The following is a 13,812-nucleotide window of genomic DNA, read 5'->3' on the forward strand; positions in this document are numbered from 1 at the left end:
CGATACAGGTTATAGATGTGCAGTCATGCAAAACACTTCCATAGTAGTCCTGTTGTGAAAAACTAAGTATATTTCCCTTCATCCTATCCTACCCCCCATTTATTCTATTCTCTCCTTTGACCCTGTCCCTCCTCAGAAGTGTTTGCTTTTGATTATGCCCTCCCTCAATCAGCCTTCCCCTCTATCAACCCCCTGCTTTCTTATCGCCTTCCCCCCTTATTTTCCTGTAGAGTAAGATAGATTTCCATACCCCATTGTGTATGTTTTTTCCTCCTTAAGCCAGATCCTATGAGAATAAGATTTACTCATTCCCTATCACCTTCCACCATTTCCCCTCCACTGTAAAAGCCTTTTCTTGTCTGTTTCATGTGAGATATTTTACCTCATTCTACTTCTCCCTTTCTCCTCCCAGTATAATCTTCTCCCACCCCTTAATTTTATTTTCCAGATATCACCCATTCATCTTCAACTCACCTTGTGTTGTCTATCTATCTATCTATGCAAACATATAATTTTTTTTCCCTCCCACTACCCTAATACTAACAAAGGACTCATGAGTTACAAATATCATCTTTCCATGCAGGAATGTAAACAGTTCAACCTTAATAAGTCTCTTATGATTTCTCTTTCCTGTTTACCTCTTCCATGTTTCACTTGAGTCTTGTATTTGAAGGTCAAATTTTCTATTCAGCTCTGGTCTTTTCCACAGGAATGCTGGAAAGTCCTCTATTTCATCGAATGACCATTTTTTTACCCTGAAGGATTATACTCAGTTTTTCTGGGTAGGTGATTCTGGGTTGTAGTCCAAATTCCTTTGCCCTCCGGAATATCATACTCCAGGCCCTCCGGACCCTTAATGTAGAAGCTGCTAAATCTTGTGTTATACTGATGATGTTTCCACAATACTTGAATTGTTTCCTCCTGGCTGCTTGCAATATATTCTTCTTGACCTGGAAATTCTGGAATTTGGCTACAACATTCCTAGGAGTTTTCCTTTGGGGATCTCTTTCAGGAGGTGATTGGTGGATTCTTTCAATTTCTATTTTGCCCTCTGATTCTAAAATATCAGGACAGTTTTCCTTGATAATTTCTTGAAAGATGTTGTCTAGGCTCTTTTTTTGATCATGGCTTTCAGATAGTTCAATAATTTTTAAATTCTCTCTCCTGGATCTATTTTCCAGGTCGGTTGTTTTTCCAGTGAGATATTTTACATTCTCTTCTATTTTTTCATTCCTTTTGATTAGTGTTACGGTGCCTTGATTTCTCAAATTGTCTCTATCTTCCAATTTCTCCATTCTAATTTTTAAGGAAATATTTTCTTCAGTAAACTTTTGGACTTCCTTTTCCATTTGGCTAATTTTGTTTTTAAGGGCATTCTTCCCCTCATTGGTTTTTTGGACCTCTTTTGCCATTTGTGTTAGGCTATTTTTAAGGTGTTATTTTCTTCAGTATTTTTTTGAGTCTCCTTTAGCATCACTCTCATTTTTTCCTATACTTCTCTTACTTGCTTCTCAAAATCCTTTTTGAGCCCTTCCATGGCCTGGGACCAATTCATATTTTTCTTGGCGGCTGTGGATGTAGGAGCTTTGGCTTCATTGTCTTCTTCTGGTTGTATATTTTGATCTTCTTTGTCATCAAAGTGAGAAAATATAGTCTGACTCTTTTTGTGCTGCTTGCTCATGATCCCAGCCAATTGCTTGAGTTATAAACTCTTTTGTTAAGGTAGGAATCTGCTTCCAGTGTGGAGAATGTACTGTCCCAAGCTTCAGGGGTTTTGTGCAGCTGTGTTCAGAGATACTTCTAGGGACCTGTAAATTTTCAGTTCTTCCAAGGTAGTATGATCAAGGGCAAGGTGTTTACTCCTTTCATGGCTTGTGCTCTGGTCCATGAGCACTCTTTTCTGCCTTGGAACTATGAGGAGGGTTTCCTCTCCACAGCCACTACAAGCTCCACCACACCAGTGCTCCTCCTTGCCCCAGGATCGCCACCCAGAACTGTGACCCAGATTCAAGCATGGTCAAAGCAAGAGAATCCTGCACCAGCAGAGAGATTCTTGTAATCTCCCTCTGATCAGACACTCAATTCCCCCTCAGTCTGTGGGCCCAAAGCTATGGAAGCAGCCACTGCCCCGGCAGAGCTAGAGGACTGGAGCTGAGACCACCAGCTTCTCTCTCTCCTCACTGAGACAGACATTTTCCCACTGACCTTCTAAGTTGCTTTTGGTGTTCATGGGTTGAGAAGTCTGGAAACCACCACAGCTACCTGTGATTCAGTCCTCTGAAGCCTGCTCCAGGGTCACTGCGGCCTGCGCGCCCACTCTAAACTGCACTCCTCTCCCAGCCCAGTGCAATATACCTTTCTGGTCAACCAACCAGGCTGTCTTGGGCTGTAAATGTGTTTTGCTCTGTATTTTTGTGGGTTCTGCTGCTTTAGAATTTGTTTAGAGGCATTTTTATAGGTATTTGGAGGGGTTTGGGGGAGAGCTCAAGCAAGTCACTGCTTTTACTCCACCATCTTGGCTCTGCCCCCTATTCTTTTTATTAATCCATATTAAAAGTTATCTCTTTTTTTCATAATTTTTAATTAATTTATTTTCAGTTTTCAACAATCACTTTCATATACTTTTGAGTTTTAAATTTTCCTCCCCTGCCTCCTCCCCTCCCCAAAACAGTGTGAAATCTGTTATAGGCTCTACATATACATTCCTATTAAACATATACATTCATATTTTCACATTAATCATATTGTAAGGAAGAATTAGAACTAATAGGAAGAACCACAAGAAAGAGGAAGCAAAACAAAACAGAAGAGAAAAAAGAGCAAATAGTATTCTTCAATCTGCATTCTAACTCCGTAGTTCTTTCTCTGGATGTGGATAACATTTTCTGTCATGAGATTTTTGGAGATGTCTTAGATCCTCGCATTTCTGAGAAGGGTTAAGTCTATCAAAGTTTGTCGTCACACAACATGGCTGTTACTGTGTACAACTTTCTCCTGGTTCTGCTCACTTCAAAGTTCTCTTTTTGTCTAGCACAAATACTTAACTGGTCAACATAGTTTTTGAATCTGGACTCAGTGAAATCCAGCTTTGTGTTATTGGCAAATCTGCTATGTAACAATTATACCTCTATTCAAGTTAATGATAAAAGTGGCCAATGTCCCAGGGCCATTTAACATTGCACTGGACACCTCCTTCCAATTTAATATTGAAACCCTAATGATGATCACTCCTTGGTTCTGACCAATGTTCGATTACATATCCCACATTAAAGCTAACACATACCAAGAACAAATCTCACTACTGTTTGGCTGAATTGTCAGCTTAGTTGAAACAAAGCTGCCTTCATATAAACATAATTTAAGAAATTTGGAAGGAAAAGGCAAAGGAGTAGACACAGGGGGCTTAGAAATAGAGATAAATGGTAAGATAGTAAGTCCAATAACACATGCAACTCCTTTAAAAACAGTCTTCACCATGACAAATTCTGTACTTCAATTTTCTTAAAGACTGTACATATAACTATGGCGATTTCCTCTTAGTCATGAAAGATAGCTTTCTTTAGACCTTTGAATGAGAAAAAGAGACTCAAATCCCCTATATGTTCATATTCTATATATGGAATTGAAGAATCAATTCCAAGGGAGTTTTATTTCCTTAAAACAAACTGAATGAGAACAATAAGAAATTATACTGGAAGGATAGTTATATTTCAGGGTTCTGTACTATGCATAGTACGGTCTTTCTTGATATCATACACTAAAATCTCCTACAATTTCTTGTACTGGAAGCCAATATAATGTCTTGTAACTAGTACCCTAGTGGCTTACAATAACCTTGAAAATGTGCTCTATTCTTGAATAATATATTCTGTATAAATATTAAAAAATCAATAAGAATAAGTACCTGGAGACAACTAACAAGCAACATTGTAAATTTCTCATATTCAGTATCTCATGAAGCCTCAGGAAAATGAATTTTATTTCTTGATCAGTGTTTCAAAATAATGGGGGAACCATCTTGGGAAATTTACCCTGGATTGAATTGACCTTAGGAGAGCTATCTAATGACATTATCCTGAATCAGAACCAGCAAATGTTATACAAATATGCTGCAGGCAAACTTGATTCTGAAGAGTACTGCATTTCTTTTTAAAATGAAAATATGAATCATGAAGATATTCCACTTGAAAATTACCTTTCTGTTATTACATATTTTTTACTTGTCACTCTATATTATGTATAAGATTAATTTTGGTGAGCACCAGTTTTCAAAAGTTATTCTCTTGGTCATAATCACTATAGAACTCTCCTATCCCCTCTCTAGTCTTGAAACAATTTTATATAGCAATGCCATTCCTTTCTTCCTAGTTATTCTAGTGATCACCATTTCCTAAGCATCATCATGTTCTTAAAATTCATAGAATTCAGTTTTCTTTGTGGCCCTCCTCAAATTTTGTCTCTAATTATTTTCTACAAAGGGCTTTCACTGTCTTTTCTGTTTGATTTGAGTCTGAGTATGATGATCTTAAGACCACACACAAGGCCTATATATTTTTATCAGGGTTCTTCTTTTTTTTAAATCAATTTTTTTATTTATTTTTAGCATTCTTTAAAAATTTTGAGTTCCAAATTCTCTCCCTCCCCCTTACGCTTCACCCACCCACCCAGAAGGTAAGCAATTTGATATCATTATACATGTGAAATCATTCAAAATATATTTCCATATTAGCTATTATGCACAAAAATTAAAATAAAGAGAGAAAATAATACTTCTACTTACATTCAGATTTCATTAGTTCTCTCTTAGGAGACAGATAGCATTTTTATCATGAATCCTCTGGAATTATCTTGGATAATTGTATTGATCAGATTAGCTAAGTCTTTCACTGTCGATCATCATTACAACATTGCTGTGCAACTAGCATCTGGTTCTGTTGACTTCACTTTTCATTAATTTATATAGGTCTTTCCATTTGTTTTTTTCCCCTGAAACCATCTGCCTCACTATGTCTCATAGCCCAATAATATTCCATCAGAATAATATGCTATGACTTTTTCAGCCATTCCAAAATTGATGGTTATCCTCTCAATTTCCAGTTCTTTGCCACCACAAAAAGAGCTGCAATAAATATTTTGTACATAGAGGTCATTTTCCTTTTTCTTTGATCTTTTTAAGGTATAGGCCTAGTAATGTTATTGCTGTGTCAAAAGGTATGCACAGTTTTATAGCACTTTGGCCATAGTTTCAAATTGTTCTCCTGAATGATTGGACCAGTTCTAAACCCCATCAACAGTTCAGTACCTATTTTCTTTTATCTCATTTAGCATTTGTCATTTTTGTTGGGTGTGAAGGGATACTTCAAAGTTGTTTTAATTGTATATTTCCAATCAGCAGTGATATAGAGATTTTTTTCTTTTTTTAATATAACTATAGATAACTCTGATTGCTTCTGAAAACAGCTTGTTTACATTCTTTGACCATTTATAAATTGGGGAATGGCTCTTATTAAAAAAAAAGACTCCATTTCCTATATATTTGAGAAATTATTCCTTTATCAGAGAAATTAGCTGTAAAATATTTTGATATTATTTCATTGTCTATAGTGCCTTTTAGAAAAATGTAGTTTCCCTGATTATCTCTTTTAATTAAGTCTATTTTTATTTTTGGTTTGTCTGAGATCATTTCTTATTTCAGCTAAAGCATAATTTATTCCGCTCCAGTACCTTATTTTAACTCTGTATGTCTTTCTGTTTGAAGTGTATTCCTTGTAACGAATACATTTTTGGAAGCTTGTTTCTAATCCATTCTACTATCTGCCTCCATTTTATAGGTGAGTTCATCCCATTAACAATCACAGTTATGATTACTACTTGCTTTTGTTTATCCTTCTCTCTGTCTTTTTAGTCTGTCACTCCTCAAAAGGCTGTTTTGCTTCTGACCACTAACTCTCTTAATCTGCCCTCTCTTTGTCCCACCCCCTTTCTCTTATCTCCTTCTTTGCCTTCTTTTCTGTTTTTTTTTTTAATTTTCATCTTAAGCTTTCCTTGTGGTTTTCTTCTTCTGAGTTTGTGTCTTACCTGATACTGCGGTAGCTTTTTATGGCCAAGTTTCTTTTTCTGTCATTTTTCCAGCCTATGTATTGATTTTGAATTTTATATTAAAATTGGGCTTGGCTCAATTTAGGATGGGGAAGCACTTTCCTAAGTTTCAGGGTTTTTTTTTTTTTAAGCTGCTTTTTTCAGAGACAGTTCTAGAACTCTTTAAGTTTTCAATGCTTCCAAGGTAAGGTGATCTCCTTTCCTGTTCTATCTTTTGGCCTTTATGTAGGAAGGCATCAATTCCTCTGCACACCCAAATGCTTTTATCCCTGGAATTGTTACTACTGGAACTGTTACCAGGGCCCCTGTTCCCTTGTGGTTGCAAGTGTTAGTACTTTTCTGTGTCTTGGAACTGTGATTTTAAGCTCTTCTTTTGAAGGAACATAAGATCCAATCCACCTGTCTCTGTGTCCCAGAACTGCAAAAAGGCAATAAAGTTGTGAAACAGCACCAAGCCCTTCATCCATTGTTAGTTCAGGGTCTGCTCCAATCTCTTTCTGACCAGTTGTCTGACCCCCATACTGTCTCTGGGTTTAGCACTCCTGCTGCTGCTATTGTTGCAGTCACCTGAAATGCACATGTTGTGTGCTCTTGGCCAGCTCCCACTCAATCGTCAAAGACTTTTTTGTGTGGACCTCCTAAATTTTGTTAGGCTGGGAAGAATAATGTCTAACTGGCCTTTTGTTATCTCTACCACTCCATAATATGCTTTGAGGCATTACTTTAAAATTGTTCAAGGGAATTGGGGGAGAGTTTAGCTGTGTTGGTGCCTCAACTTTGCTATCTTCATTCTGCCTCCCTAACAGGGTTCTTCCAAGAGAGGATGTTCTATAAAATCCATTTTAATTTTTAGAAACAATGTTTAAATTATGATCTTCTGATCTAAGAATTTGGCGTTTTTATTTTTGTAGTTGCATGTTACTGAATATTTCTGATGTTGTAGTAGTGCCCCAAGGAACTTTTGCTGAAAGGTGCAGTGTTATAAACCAAAATAATAACCAAGTTTTCTTGCTTTTGCTTGTTGTACTAAAAAGCTTGACACTGAACTAACAACTTTTGCTGTGAATAACATGAAAGAAAGAATTTAAGAACACCATGACAACTGTCTTGAAAAATTAAGAAGAAAGCTGTCATATGTTAAAGGCTTTATTTTTCCCCTTAGGGGCAAAACTAGGATTAAAAGGAAGCTACTTTAAGTTAGATACTTGGATCATTATGTAAAATTATAATGGTCCCCCATTCATTTATTGTTTTAAAGTTTGTAGGTCATTTTACATGCATTTCCTCATTTGACCTTACCACATTCTAAGAGGCTCTGTTTTATAGATGAGGAGAACAAAACTCAAATATTCAAATGATTCTGTGATCTCATTGATATCAAGGTAATTCCATTTGTTAGATCACAGCCCATAATTACCTGCCTTTCCTGTGCAATTTATCCCTGACTTCTCTCAACTTTGCTATAGGAGTCCACCCTCTATAGTGAGCATTGGGACTAGAGAGTACTTACTTTTTCCTTGATGCTGTAAAGATAACAATACAGCAAATATTGGGGGGAAAGCCAAACAGAGAAAAGGCAATGACTCACCTGAGCTCTCCTCAAAACCTGTCTGAACATCTTTAAATAATGCCACAAAACAGTTTCTGGAGGAGCGGAACCCACAAAAGGACAAGGTGAAATTATTTTCCAGCCAAAGATAATTTAGAAGGTTAGGAGGAAAAGTCTGTCACACCTGGGTGAGAGTGGAGCACAGTGCAGCGCAGTCCATGCCAGCACAGGCCCGGCCCCAGCAAACCAGGAGCAGGCTTTGGGAGCTACTGAATCAGCAGCAGCAGCTGAACTCTCAGTCCACAGATGGTGAGAGAGTCAAACAACTGGTCAGAATGAGATTACAGGGGTCTCTTTGTCAGCACTGGGGGACAAGACTCTGTTGTTTTACCCATAATTGGATCTGGGTCCTACTTCTGGGTGGCAGTGAACAAAAATTCACTTAAAAAAAATACAACATCAACAAAAACTCCTTAAAAAGTGGAATTGGTAAAATGAAAAAGGAGGCACAAAAGCTCACTGAAGAAAATAATTGGTTAAAAATTAGAGTTGAACAAATGGAAGCAAATGACTTTATGAGAAATCAAGAAACAATAAAAAAGAACTGAAGAATGAAAAAATAGAAGACAACATGAAATATCTCACTGGAAAAACAACTGACCTGGAAAATAGATCCAGGAAAGATCATTTAAAAATTATTGGATTACCTGAAAGCCATGATCAAAAAAAGAACCTAGACATCATCTTTCAAGAAATTATCAAGGTAAACTGCCCTGAGGTTCTAGAACCAGAAGGTAAAATAGAAATTGAAAAAATCCACCAATTACCTCCTGAAAGACATCCCCAAAGGAAAACTGCCAGGAATATTATAGCCAACTTCTAGAGCTCCCAGGTCAAGGAGAGAATATTGCAAGCAGCCAGAAAGAAACAATTCAAGTATCATGAATCCACAGTCAGGATAACACAAGATTTAGCAGCTTCTATATGAAAAGATCAGAGGGCTAGAAACATGATATTCCCAAGGGCAACGGAGCTAGGATTATAACCAAGGATCACCTACTGAGCAAAACTGAGATAATCCTTCAGGAAAAAAATGGAAAGTCACTGAAGTAGAGGACTTTCAAGCATTCTTGATCAAAAGATCAGAGCTGAAAAAAAATGTGACTTTCAAATAAAGACTGAAGAGAAGCATAAAAAAAAGTAAGCAAGAAAGGGAAACCACAAAAAACTTAATAAGGTTAAACTGTTTACATTCCTACATGGGAAAATGATACTTATAACTCATAAGAACTTTCTCATTATTAGGGCATTAGAAGTGTTACATATAGACAGAGAGCACAGGTGTGAATTGAATATGAAGGGATGATATCTAAAAAATAAAATTAAGGGATGAGGAATGTACTGAGAGAAAGGAAAAGGGAGAGGTAGGATGGGACAAATTATCTTACATAAAAAAGGTGAGAAAAATCTTTTATAGTGGAAAGGAATAGGAGGAAGGTGAGGAGGAGTGAGGGAATCTTACTTGCATTAGAACTGACTCATAGAAGGAATAGCATACACACTCCATTGGTATGGAAATCTATCTTACCCTTCAAGAAGGTAGGAAGTAAAGGGGACAAGAAAAGATGGGGATGGGTGATAGAAGGGCAAATTGGAGGAGTCAGTATCCAGAAGTAAAACATTTTTGAGGAGGGACAGAGTGAAAGGAGAGAATAGAATAAACATGGGGGTGGGAATTAGGATGGAGGGAAATACAGTTAGCAATAGTAACTGAAAAAAAATTGAAGCAAGTTTCTCTGATAAAGCATTCATTTCTCAAACATATAGAAAACTAAGTCAAATTCACAAAAATAAGTCATTTTCCAATTGATAAATGATCAAAAGATATGAACAGTTCCCAGATGAAGTAATCAAAGCTCTTTATATCCATATGAAAAAATGCTCTAACTCACTAACTATTAGAGAAATGCAAATTAAAACAATTCTGAGATGCTACCTCATAACTATTAGATTGACTAATAAGACAGAAAAAGTCATGGGCATGGGATGTGAAAAACATGAGACTTTAGTGTACTGTTGGTGGAGTTCTGAACTTATTCAACCATTCTGTAGAGCAATTTGGAACTATGAACAAAGGGCTACACAACCATGCATGTCCTTTGACCTAGCAATACCACTACAAGGTCTGTATCCCAAAAGACAAACAAAACAAAACAGGGAAGGACCTATACATACAAAAATATCTCTAGTAACTTTTTTTCTAGTGGCAAAGAAATTGAGGTGATGCCCATCAATTGGGGAATGACTGAACAAATTGTGGTTATGCTATTATGATGGAATACAATTATGCTATAAGAAGTGATGAGAAGGATGCTCTCAGAAAAATCTGTAAAGTCCTACATAAGCTGATGCAAAGTGAAATGTGCTGTGTAAAAAGTAATAGAAATACTGTAAGATGATCAGCTATGAGTGACTTAGCTATTCTCATCAATAATATGATGCAAGACAACTCAGAAGGACTTATGATGAAAAATGCTATCCACCCCAAAGAAAGAACTGATGGTGTTTGAATATTGATTCAAGCATACTTTTTTTTTTACTTTATTTTTCCTGAGGGTCTTTTAAAATTGTTTTTTTTTGTTTTATTTTACAACATGATCTATATAGAAATGTTTTGCATGACTATACTTGTGTAATCTATAATCTATATCAAATTGCCAGCCTTCTCAATTAGAGGGAGTGAGGAGGGAGCAAGGGAGAGAATTTGGAACTCAAAGTTTTAAAAATGCATGTTAAAATTGTTTTTACATGTGACTGGGGAAATAAAATACTACTTTTTTAAAAGATATCAATACAGAATATGTGTCGTTGATTGGTTATACATCACTTATCATATGGGCAGATCACTTTCTTTTATGTCTTACATTTCTTAGATTATGAATTTTACTTAGGTCTATCTTCAAATTCCTTACATGTGACATTTCAGCCTGTCCACTGTCATCATTTTATTATTTATTTTTTACCATTCATTTCCTGCCTGTCTATTTTTAGTGCCTCACAGACCAAAGTGTTTCCATGACAACACAGTAAAAATATTGGCATTAAAATGTGGTCCTTTATTTTAGGAAAATGTATGGGGTCCTTAATGTATAATAGCACTTTCCTAAATGCTCTTAAGCTTACTCTTCACTTCCTATTTAATATTGGTCAAAATCCATACTCATTTGCAACCATCAAGTTTATCACTTGGCATTTTTGGTCCATGGCAACTCCAGAAATAATTAAAAACAAAAATAGAAATGTATCCTTTAAAAATTCTCTTCTGCTTCTGAAGTGACGGAAGAAGGCTGGTTGAAAAGCAATAAGATGATTCTTGGTTTTTACATAGTCTAGAAGATTTAACTCATGTATAGTTACTTTAAATGTGCAGTTCTTGTCCATTTACAAATGAGTGGGCATACTACTGGTTAACGAGAGTTGTATAAATCTTGATATCCTTTCTTTAAATAAAAGACAAGACAAGAGACAGTTCCTATTAAAAGGAAATATTTTCACTTCACAGGGTTTCCTTGGAAAGACAAATAAACAGTGGTTAAAAGTTGTTTTATTGAGCATCTAAAGGAACTAGAAACATTGTTTCATAGAATAATTATTTATCTAATATTGCAGTGTTCATGCATTTGCAAAAAGACCATGTCAATCAATCAATAAGTATTTAATCATTTAGTTATTCATAAATATTTATTAAATAACACTTATATTCCAGGCAACATGATAGGTCCTGCGCTAGAAATACAAACAGGGAAACAGACATTAAGTAGTCATAATAGATATATACAGAATAAAAATTAAAGAGAAGGAATACAAATAGATATGAGGGAGGCTAGGCAAGAGATATAAAGAAAGATAGAGGAGAGAGGATAGGGGAGAACAGTAAAGGGAAAGGGAGGACGGATGAGGGGAGAGAGTTGATATAGGGAAAAAAGAAAGAAAAAGGAACTGTAAGTTATACAAAACTGTAAAACTATGGAAAGGAGAAAAGAATGAGGTAAGGAGAAGGATCAGTAGGATAAGGTTGACTTACAGCAGATTAAGCTAAAATTACTGATGATACAAAATACTCTATTTATAAAGGAAGAGGGGTAAAATTGTAAATTAGAAACAAAAACAAGTATTGGAGACAAATGGAGGAAAATATAAACCTAACTTACTTAACTTTAGAAGTAAGTGGATTAATTGATTTAATGGACTACATATTAGACAAGAAAACAAAACCCCACAATCTCTTATTCACAGGGCCATGTACAAAAAAAAAAAAAAGAAAGAAAGAAAAAGAAAGAACAAAAAAAACAGATTGGTAGAAAAATTGTTTTGCATCAGATGAGATGAGATGATCAGATAACAAATCAAAACAGGAGTTGTAGTCCACATATGCAACCAAAAAAAAAGTCATTCAAAATATAAAAAGAGATAAGCAAGATAAGCAAGAAAAATACATCATCTTGATAGGAACAAGTCAATATCAATATTAAAATCATATGCTCCATAAACTTTAGCCTATAAATTCATAAAAGAAAAATAAACTGACTATGTGGAGATATAGATGATAATGCAATAAACAAAGGGCTTTTAAGTGTTCTCTCACTTTTGACTTGAGAAAGAGAAACAAAAGAAAATATAGTTGAACAAATTGCTAGAGAAACTAAAGGTAAAAGACACAGATTTTTCTAAATGGACTAGTTAAAAGGATATTCATATTTTTCAACACCTCACATAACTTTTACATAGATATCACAAGTGGCACAAAAAGCCGTAAATGTGTTTTATATACCATAACACAATAACAAAAATAATCTTTTTAGTTCACACAAACAAAAGATAGATACCAAATGAAAATTAACAATAAATTCCTAAAAATGAATAGTTCAGTGAATATAACAATGTTAGAAGAGAACAACCATATATATATTTAAAGTGAATGTTGAAAAATTGTAAAGAAAAATGTTTCAAAACAAAGGATATGAGAACATGAGAAGACATTCAAGTTCATCCTGTTTGCAAAGGTTAGAGTTCCCCAAGTGCAAATTGCATATACTTTCATGATGACTTTTTTATTCTTTTTCTTTTGTCTTTAAAAATACAATTTGTTATATAAGATGTCTCTCTGGGATGGGGAAGGACTGCAGAAAATTGCCATGATATAACAAGTTAAAAGCTATCAATAATTTTCTTTAAAAAATATTTGTGTACATCAGTAGAGGCATTTAAACTGGAAGAACAAAAGAGCTGGCAACTTTTAGAGGGAAAACTCAATCTACCAGTGAAAATCTGAACCTAGCCTTTTAAGCCAGGGCAACTAGGCTGCATGGTGACCCCTATCCATTAGACTGTATAGTTTATGGTGGTAACCTTGGAAAATAGATCAACAACAATAAATTGGAGCAAGCTTTGACATATAAAGAATAAATATGAATTTTTCTTTTGTTGAATTTAAAGATCTGTTGATGACACTGATTTTGTGAGAGAACCTAATGAAAGAACTTGATATTGCCAACCAGTAAGAATAGAACTGTCAAATGGGGAAAAAAAATAAAGATTAGTAATCAAGATCTACCTCCTTCTTGCAATTAGGGCCTTTAGAATCATAGAAGTCTTCCTCAATGCAGATCATCAGAAAGAACCTTTTCTTCCTGTCAGAGTAGGTCCTTATTTAGAGAGAGAAGAAAGGAAAAGTCTCAGGCATGGGAGAAAAAACATGAGTCTTCTCATTTCTTTCCATGGTGTGAGTTACACTTAATCAAATGAAATTATAATACTGGTTTTCAAGAAGAGTGTTGTATAGTAAATAATCCTTTGTTTCATCAGAATATATAAAAGACACTGTAAGTATTGGTTAAGATTTCATCAACTTAATGCATTTTTAAAATATTTCAGCTGTTTAAATTTATCTTCTTTTTTAAGGATGAAATACAAATATATATATATATATGTTTCAAAACAGAATGTATAAATAAGATAATGCTAATAATTCGTTACAATGTTCCCCTAAGGTAGAATTTTGATTTATATTTAAAAAAATAATATTTCATATAGATTTGCAAATAACTTATAAAACCTGCAGTGGCCACAAGTGTCATTCCTCATTATAAGTTGGAAAAAATTGT

The sequence above is a fragment of the Vombatus ursinus genome, unplaced genomic scaffold (genome assembly GCF_900497805.2).
Source record: "Vombatus ursinus unplaced genomic scaffold, bare-nosed wombat genome assembly UNPS02014791.1, whole genome shotgun sequence".
Classification (NCBI taxonomy): Eukaryota; Metazoa; Chordata; class Mammalia; order Diprotodontia; family Vombatidae; genus Vombatus; species Vombatus ursinus.